This window comes from Triticum aestivum, chromosome 6D (genome assembly GCF_018294505.1).
Source record: "Triticum aestivum cultivar Chinese Spring chromosome 6D, IWGSC CS RefSeq v2.1, whole genome shotgun sequence".
Taxonomy (NCBI): domain Eukaryota; kingdom Viridiplantae; phylum Streptophyta; class Magnoliopsida; order Poales; family Poaceae; genus Triticum; species Triticum aestivum.
Window position 1 is genome coordinate 13,938,136 of NC_057811.1, and position 10,535 is coordinate 13,948,670.

Here is a 10,535-nt window from a genome sequence, read left to right on the forward strand (position 1 = left end):
CGGATGGGTGGCGGACGAACGGGCTGCGTATCCGGATTCGTCTCGTCGTTCTGAGCAACTTTCATGTAGAAAACTTTTTCATCCGAGCTACGGATATTTTTCTATGATTTTCCAATGTTTTAAACAATTTCTAAAATTATTAAATATTTCGAAATTAATTAGATAAAGCTATGGGTACACAGAAGTGTACCCAGCACTATGTACATGTGGCTTACAGGTGGGTCCACCGGGACCAGTTGACCATAGTCAACAGTCCTAGTCAGCAGTCAATTGGGTTGACTGTTGACTGGTCAAATATGACAGGCGGGGCCCCATTGTCATTGCCTGCCTATTTAACTACTAGGATTAGCTTAAACTAACTAAGTAGCTAACAGGTTAATTAACATGATTAATTGGTTAATTAATTTAACTTTTTTTTATTCTGTTATTATTAATTTATTTTAATTAATTTTTTTTAATTTGTTTAATTTTCTTAAACGTTTTGGGGCTGGTCCCACGTGAAGTGGCTCACAGGCCATAGCAGGTGTGGGTGCTGGATCAGGGCGTGGCCAGCAGGCGGGGTGGTGTTGGGTGCGGGGCCGCACCCACGGCGAGGCGCACCGGCCGGCCCCGGGCACCACAGCGCGGCAAGCGCGCGGCGCGGCAAGGGCCAGCAACTGGGGAAGGCAGCGGGCGATGAGCGGGGTATGGCTGCGAGCGTGCAGGAGCGCGCCCATGGGCGTGGGCGGCTGCGGTGAGCGCGAGCTCCAGTGAGCTCGGCCAAGGCGACGTACGGCGTCAACGGCGACGGATCCACGCGAAGGAGGAGGGGGATCGACGGAGGGCTCACCAGCCCTGTAGTGGTGCAAACGCGTGCTCAGGGAGGGCCGTAGTCACGGGGGACGGCGCGCGCCGGCGACGGGGACGGCGAGGCGGCGACGTCCAGCTCGGGGGGGAATTGCGCGAGGGAGAGGCAGGGACGGCGCGGTCCGGTGCGACGGGGGGGGGGGGGGGGTTGGGGCGAGGTGGCGGCGGGACGCGCCGGGCGGCGGCGTCGCGACGTCGGGGCTCCCAGATCGGGAGAGGGGGGAGGCGAGGAGGACGGCGGTGGGGCGGCGCAGGCGAGGAGGCGCCTGGCGAGGACGGCGTCATGGTGATGGCGTTGTAGCTCGAGGGGGCCAGCGGGGAAGAAGCGATGGGGCGGCGCCGGCGAGGTCCAGCGAGCACCTGGCGTCGCCGGGGCGGCGGGGTAGGTAGCGGGGCGCCGCGGTCGTTGCCCCGATCCAGATGGGATCGGGGAGTGGGGGAGCGAGGGAGTGGGGAGGTGGGGGTTAGGGTTGCGGGGTGGGGGGATTATGCAGGGGCGCGGCTGGGCCGGCCCATTGGCCTGGTGCCCTGCTGGGCCGAACGGCCCAGGGGAGGGGGGGTCTTGCTTCGTATTTTTTTTTTGCTTTTTTTTGTTCTTGTTTTACTTTTTCTTATTTTTCTTTTTTGTTTTCTTTTAGTTCCTCTTTTATTTTAGTTTTATAAAAATTATCACTAGCACTTAAATTAATACTTTTAAATATACTATTGCCACATTAATTCCCAACTCAAATTAAAATAGTTTAATATTTTATAAAATTCACAAGGCATTTATTTTAATATTTAAACCTCTATTTTAATTATTTTGAACACTTAAACATTTTATTAAAGTTAGGTTTCTCCACCATTATTATCTATGCAATATTTGGTTCACTCCGAACATTTTAGTTTTAATATTTGAAAACGTTTATTGTTTGCTTGATTTTGAACTTTGAATTTTGGACCGGTTTTGATCTAACGATAGATTAGCAACAGTAACGGAGGTAACGTGGCACCATTAGCAGAGTTTTACTGTAGCTTGATTATCCGGGCGTCACAATTCTCCTCCACTACAAGAAATCTCGTCCCGAGATTTAGGAGCGGTTATAAGGGGGAAGGGATCTGGTTACGAAATTCTAACGATTCTTCTCGGTCATAGTTGCTCTTCTCGAAGAGGTCGATCCATTACGTTGATGTCTTCAGTCCTCTGCTTCAGGTCATCAAGATGAAGTTTGTCGTCCTTCCTACAGGATCTTCACCGTACTTACGAAAGGGTGAGCAGGGAAAACTTTTCATTGGAATAGCTTATTCCCTATAAGGACGGATTCTAACAAGATCGAGCATCAAGCGGTTAACCCAGGGGAAGAAGCATAAGTATCTCTCGAATTGAAACCTAAGAAGATGTCGAGAGCAAAGTAAGAAGGTACCATGAGCAGTTTGAAACCGATAGGCAAGCATTCGATGCCTATCAGAAGGTGAAAGGGGTTCAGAGCAACGAGAATAAGTATTGCGTCTGATACCCGAATAGATCACTTGGCAGGTGGCCCGTGAGTTACATAAGAAGTCAAGCGCGAGGAATAACTTTGGAAACCGGGGGTGTACAGGAGAGTCAGGTTTCGATCCTGTGGAACTGTGGGTTATGGGCCCACCATGTGGTTTTTTTTATAGGAGCAGTGACATCTTGCACGGTCATGATAGCAAGGCATGTCAGGGAACACCCTGTCAGTTATGTCGGCAACACGTTGGTACCAAGGGCGAGGGACGAAGAGAACCATTTTCCTGCTCGTTCAAACGAGGCGGACCATTAGGCAAAGTTCTCGTCCATCGGTGGTTACCGAAATGTCACCAACAATAGTAACAGGGTCTTACTGACAGAGTTGTACACCGAGGTGTTTACATAAGCAGGAGAATATTACTGCTTAGATCATATAGATCACCAGAAAGGTTAAACCAAACAATGGAAAGGAAAATATGATTATCAGATTAAACAGAAGAATGGAAAGGAAAATGTGTTTAAACACATATTTCAGGGGTATATCCTTCCCAAGGACAAGCAGCGTATCATATCCATGACAGGATAGAAAGTAGAAAACCATTTAGGTAAGGGGAGAGGAATTTCATGACATCACCCATACAGCGGTGTTTGGATAATTGAGCAAGAAACATTTAGTATTGGGCTTCAAATGTTCTTGTTGAAAATCGGAGTACCATAGACATGCTTTGAGATAGCATTGACATGGTCAACAGGTGAAGATCAGAATTTGGAAACAAAAAGGATCCATCAGGAACAACTTATAGAATAAGTCTTGCAATTTCCTCATGGAAGAATAGATAACCTTGATGAAAGGAAAGCTTATAACAATAGGTCCTCCGGCCAGGTGTGTTCGGCATGTCATCCCTTACCGGGTCATAAATAGGCCAATGTTATAACTCTTGGAAATATGTTCCAACCATCATATCTGACCGAGATTCAGATTTGATTGGTGTCAGGATAACTCAGACTTAGGATGCCTGAGAAGAAAAGGTGCGACACAATTTGAAGAGATGACATTGTAAGATTCTCGGGAAATGAACTATGGAAGCGAGTTCCGAAATAAGAGTTCATCATTAAACCAAGGAGAGGGTTAGGAGGTGGCTGATGGACTCAGCGACATTCCATTGAGATTTCCAAAAGATGGATTTCCACAACTATGTGAACAAGGAGATAACATTAGCTAGATCGAATGACTTAATGATGTATGCTCGAGGAAAACATACACAATTAAACATTGGTTGAAAGGTGCACCCGAATATGGGCTTAGGTAGCATGATCAAGGTTAGAATGGTGATTCGATAACCAATACACAAGGAATGAACTATCGTTCATTAACTTACAAGCGATAGGGTTGCTGGAAGTTTTGAATTTTACACATCACAGTTCATTTGTGGGTACTTCGGTTAGAAACAACACGGGGACCAAGAAAAGAATGGTGATGTTAACTAAGTATCACTTGTATCAAGAATTCTTAAGGGTGGTGAATTTCCCATGACATTCTTGACATAAAAGATAGCAATACTCCAAGGTAGAACATAACATAAGTTGGATAACAAGGATCTCAAGGTACAACACAAAACATGAACAAGTTTGTATTGAAGGGAAAGCAAGAATGTTGCCGATGATAACACAAATCATCGAGGGGCAAGGATGGTATTTCTCATCATGAATTCAATTGATATCCTGGAGGAACTCAGAATGTTGATGATGATCATGACAAATTTTGTCGAGAGGTTTCATGGAGATGTAATCGACCGACGATGACATCAAGTCAAAGGAATGATGAAAGCGAAAGGTTATTGGAACCACGGTTAGGACACAAACTCGGAATCAAGTTTGCTGTTCAAGGAGAAGTGATATGACGAGGAAGATCGACGTAAGCTTAGCTCATTGTCGAAAGCTGTGCTGTGGGAATAAGGACCAGGTAGCACAGTTAAAATCACCAAGATAATGATATAGCCAAACAGGCTAGGAATGGCGTGATCGGGTACAAACTCATACTTAAAGAAGATTACTAAGAGTTGTTGAACCGTAGTGCGGACTCGGTTCAGTTATCGGTGTCTTTGCGTGATTAATAACTCAGGGCCCGTGGAAAATTGGAATCAGTGAGAATGTAGCACTTGATGAAGAACTCATAAGAAGTTATGCAGTTCCATGTTAATCTCGAGATACCAGGGGGTAATACTCGACGACAGATCAAGGTAGAGGTTGGACTAGGGTATTGCTCTGCAGAAGACAAGTGCTCAACTTGTACGAGAAATGGTATTTAAAGGAGAACATAGTCGGAACCACGATTGCAAAAGGCCAGATCCCAGATATAAGATGAACTTATACCAAGGGAATAATTAATTTAAGAGAAGCTTTAATGATAAGAGCTACATCGTGTCCATGGGCATGAACGCAAAGTTCAAGGACGACTCCCACTTCTTCAATGCATAACCTTTCATTCACTTCTCGCGTTTGATGAAGTTACAGTGTTAAAAAATTTCTCTGGCAAAATACCAGAAGAGTATGACTCATGAAATCTTTCGAGTTCACACATATTATGGAAGGCATAGGTTCAACCCATCGAGGCATCTTAGGAACATATACCAAAAAAAAATTTGGAGTAATTAACACAAGCTCGAATGTAGAGCATGGTTCACAAAGCAGAGGATACAATTTACCAAAGGCATCATGTATCCAAGGAAAAGCTCACAAGCTTATTTAATAAGAAGGACATTGTCGGATAAAATCCGACAAAAGGGTCTGGTGGTCCACAAGGGATCGGATGTGAGCATCAGTACTCAACCAGAGGAAGAAAGAATGCCAGGAGATCAGGTTATAGAAACAACTGACTAACTCAAAGCTCACAAGTAAAGGAATTATAGTTTCCAAATCAAAGGCTCTGAAGCAAATGCTCTGATTAAGGATGGATAACTTGAGTAAGCTTAGGGGTACAAACGACGACAATTTGATTGGTCGAGATCCAGCTCATGTTAAAACTGACGTCTGAGCCGGAAGGATGAATTCTAGGATCTGATTGAGGATTGCGAGCTTTCGCAACAAATTGAATCAGCGGACTCAAAACGATAATGACAAGAGATGCCAATAAGATTTAGACTTATGGGATTAACCATAATGCAAGCAAGTAAGAATTTCAAGAGCAATAGGCTACTCAGGATTTCGGAAGTTCAAATAGTATTTTGAAGACTTTTGTGAATTACTTGAATCAACTGGGGATGAGCGGATACTCGGTAAGTGCGAGAATTATCCGTAGGGGTATTCAGGTGACAAAGAACAGCAAGGCAGTAAGCTCAAAGGATTCTCGGAACAACAGAGAGAATTTCGGGGTATCTTGTAATAACAAGATCAACTGGGAAACATTGTATGAATGGCGAGTATACGTGGTTATCCATAGGAGTTTATCGATGAAAGGGAATTGCAAAAGCGATGAACACAAGTTCTCGGGTTATCAGCGGAGAGTATCTTCAGGGTCTTCACGTGCAGCAGACGATCATCAGTAATAAGGGGCTCTCCGGGTGAAAGTGATAACGAGATCCTAATGTTAGATTTAGCAAAATTCACTTAACCCGAATAGAAGAGAGATCAGAGTCCCAGAGTATAGACAAGGAGTAAAAGATCCTAATACCACCCAATGGCGACGTGGGCCCGTAAGCCACACAGCCATGTTAGTAAAAGTTTTTCAATGACTAGACTCGACTTCGGCCAAGGAGTTGGAAAGGGGGATTCCTACAGGCAGTCGGCTCTGATACCAACTTGTGACGCCCCCGATTTGACCGTACACTAATCATGCACGCAAATGTGTACGATCAAGATCAGGGACTCACGGGAAGATATCACAACACAACTCTAAAACATAAATAAGTCATACAAGCATCATAATACAAGCCAGGGGCCCCGAGGGCTCGAATACAAGTGCTCGATCATAGACGAGTCAGCGGAAGCAACAATATCTGAGTACAGACATAAGTTAAACAAGTTTGCCTTAAGAAGGCTAGCACAAAAGTAGCAACGATCGAAAAGGCAAGGCCTCCTGCCTGGGACCTCCTAACTACTCCTCGAAGCCGAACTCCACGTAGAATCATCCTCGGGATCTCTAGCTCCTGGACTCCAGCATCTGGTTGCGACAATCAGGTATAGAAAGGGGAAAAGAGGGACAAAAGCAACCGTGAGTACTCATCCAAAGTACTCGCAAGCAAGGAGCTACACTACATATGCATGTGTATAAGTGTAAAGGGGCCATATCAGTGGCTGAACTGCAGAATGCCAGAATAAGAGGGGGATAGCTAATCCTGTCGAAGACTACGCTTCTGGCAGCCTCCATCTTGCAGCATGTAGAAGAGAGTAGATTGAAGTCCTCCAAGTAGCATCGCATAGCATAATCCTACCCGGCGATCCCCTCCTCGTCGCCCTGTTAGAGAGCGATCACCGGGTTGTATCTGGCACTTGGAAGGGTGTATTTTATTCAGTATCCGGTTCTAGTTGTCATAAGGTCAAGGTACAACTCCGGGTCGTCCTTTTACCGAGGGACACGGCTATTCGAATAGATAAACTTCCCTGCAGGGGTGCACCACATAACCCAACACGCTCGATCCCATTTGGCCGGACACACTTTCCTGGGTCATGCCCGGCCTCGGAAGATCAACACGTCGCAGCCCCACCTAAGCACAACAGAGAGGTCAGCACGCCGGTCTAACCCTATGCGCGCAGGGGTCTGGGCCCATCGCCCTATGCACACCTGCACGTTGCGTACGCGGCCGGAAGCAGACCTAGCCTAGTGGCGTTCCAGTCCAATCCGGCGCGCGCCACTCAGTCGCTGACGTCACGAAGGCTTCGGCTGATACCACGACGCCGGGATACCCATAACTACTCCCGCGTAGATGGTTAGTGCGTATAGACCAAATGGCCAGACTCAGATCAAATACCCAGAACTCGTTAAGCGTGTTAAGTATCCGCGAACGCCGACCAGGGCCAGGCCCACCTCTCTCCTGGGTGGTCTCAACCTGCCCTGTCGCTCCGCCACAAAGCAACAGTCGGGGGCCGTCAGGAACCCAGGCCCACCTCTACCGGGGTGGAGCCACCTGTCCTTTCAGCCCCCTCATCAGAATCACTTGCGGGTACTCAACGAGCCGACCCGACTTTAGTCACCACATGTGTCATGTATATAATGCATATAGTATATACCCGTGATCACCTCCCAAAGTGATCACGGCCCAGTAGTATAGCATGGCAGACGGACAAGAGTGTAGGGCCACTGATGGAACACTAGCATCCTATACTAAGCAGTAGGATAGCAGGTAAGGGTAACAACTGTAGCAACAATGACAGGCTATGCATCAGGATAGGATTAACGGAAAGCAGTAACATGCTACACTACTCTAATGCAAGCAGTATAGAGAAGAATAGGCGATATCTGGTGATCAAGGGGGGGGCTTGCCTGGTTGCTCAGACAAGAAGGAGGGGTCGTCTTCGATGTAGTCGAACACACGAACATCGGCAGCGGTCTCGGAGTCTACCGGAAAGAAGTAACGGAGGGGGAACACAATAAATAATAGAGCAATCAAATGTAACACAAAGGAAGACGCGGCGATACGTTGTGCTAGGGGTGACCTAACGTAGGGATAGGTGATACCGGTGAAAGGGGAAACATCCGGGAAAGTATCCCCGGTGTTTCGCGTTTTCGGACAGATGAACCGGAGGTGAAATGTTACAGGTTTGCTATGCTACGGATGGGTGGCGGACGAACGGGCTGCGTATCCGGATTCGTCTCGTCGTTCTGAGCAACTTTCATGTAGAAAACTTTTTCATCCGAGCTACAGATATTTTTCTATGATTTTCCAAAGTTTTAAACAATTTCTGAAATTATTAGATATTTCGAAATTAATTAGATAAAGCTATGGGTACACAGAAGTGTACCCAGCATTATGTACATGTGGCTTACAGGTGGGTCCACCGGGACCAGTTGACCATAGTCAACAGTCCTAGTCAGCAGTCAATTGGGTTGACTGTTGACTAGTCAAATATGACAGGCGGGGCCCCATTGTCATTGCCTGCCTATTTAACTACTAGGATTAGCTTAAACTAACTAAGTAGCTAACAGGTTAATTAACATGATTAATTGGTTAATTAATTTAACTTTTTTTATTCTGTTATTATTTATTTTTTTAATTAATTTTTTTTAATTTGTTTAATTTTCTTAAACGTTTTGGGGCTGGTCCCACGTGCAGTGGCTCACAGGCCATAGCAGGTGTGGGTGCTGGATCAGGGCGTGGCCAGCAGGCGGGGTGGTGTTGGGTGCGGGGCCGCACCCACGGCGAGGCGCGCCGGCCGGCCACGGGCACCACAGCGCGGCAAGCGCGCGGCGCGGCAAGGGCCAGCAACTGGGGAAGGCAGCGGGCGATGAGCGGGGTATGGCTGCGAGCGTGCGGGAGCGCGCCCATGGGCGTGGGCGGCTGCGGTGAGCGCGAGCTCCAGTGAGCTCGGCCACGGCGACGTACGGCGTCAACGGCGACGGATCCACGCGAAGGAGGAGGGGGATCGACGGAGGGCTCACCAGCCCTGTAGTGGTGCAAACGCGTGCTCGGGGAGGGCCGTAGTCACGGGGGACGGCGCGCGCCGGCGACGGGGACGGCGAGGCGGCGACGTCCAGCTCGGGGGGGGAATTGCGCGAGGGAGAGGCAGGGACGGCACGGTCCGGTGCGACGGGGGGGTTTGGGGCGAGGTGGCGGCGGGACGCGCCGGGCGGCGGCGTCGCGACGTCGGGGCTCCCAGATCGGGAGAGGGGGGAGGCGAGGAGGACGGCGGTGGGGCGGCGCAGGCGAGGAGGCGCCTGGCGAGGACGGCGTCGTGGTGATGGCGACGTAGCTCGAGGGGGGCCAGCGGGGAAGAAGCGATGGGGCGGCGCCGGCGAGGTCCAGCGAGCGCCTGGCGTCGCCGGGGCGGCGGGGTAGGTAGCGGGGCGCCGCGGTCGTTGCCCCGATCCAGATGGGATCGGGGAGTGGGGGAGCGAGGGAGTGGGGAGGTGGGGGTTAGGGTTGCGGGGTGGGGGGATTATGCAGGGGCGCGGCTGGGCCAGCCCATTGGCCTGGTGCCCTGCTGGGCCGAACGGCCCAGGGGAGGGGGGTCTTGCTTCGTATTTTTTTTTGCTTTGTTTTGTTTTTGTTTTACTTTTTCTTATTTTTCTTTTTTGTTTTCTTTTAGTTCCTCTTTTATTTTAGTTTTATAAAAATTATCACTAGCACTTAAATTAATACTTTTAAATATACTATTGCCACATTAATTCCCAACTCAAATTAAAATAGTTTAATATTTTATAAAATTCACAAGGCATTTATTTTAATATTTAAACCTCTATTTTAATTATTTTGAACACTTCAACATTTTATTAAAGTTCGGTTTCTCCACCATTATTATCTATGCAATATTTGGTTCACTCCGAACATTTTAGTTTTAATATTTGAAAACGTTTATTGTTTGCTTGATTTTGAACTTTGAATTTTGGACCGGTTTTGATCTAACGATAGATTAGCAACAGTAACGGAGGTAACGTGGCACCATTAGCAATGTTTTACTGTAGCTTGATTATCCGGGCGTCACAAGGGTGGATGGCGCGCCCCCCTACCTCGTGGCTCCCTCGTTTCTTTCCTGACGTGCACTCCAAGTCTATCGAGTAGCTTTCCTTCCAAAAATAACTTCTCCAGAAGGTTTCATTCCGTTTCAACTCCGATTGATATTCCTTTTCTTCGAAACACTGAAACAAGGGAAAAAAATAGGAACTGGCACTGGGCTCTGGGTCAATAGGTTAGTCCCAAAAATATTATAAAAGTGTTTAATAAAGCCCATAAACATGCAAAACAGATTAGCATGGAACAATCAAAAATTATAGATACGTTGGAGAGCTTGATGACCCACAAGTATAGGGTATCTATCGTAGTCCTTTCGATAAGTAAGAGTGTCGAACCCAACGAGGAGCAGAAGGAAATGATAAGCGGTTTTCAGCAAGGTATTCTCTGCAAGTACTGAAATAAGAGGTAACAAATAGTTTTGTGATAGGATAATTTGTAACGAGCAACAAGTAACAAAAGTAAATAAAGTGCAGCAAGGTGGCCCAATCCTTTTTGTAGCAAAGGACAAGCCTGGACAAACTCTTATATAGAGAAAAGCGCTCCCGAGTACA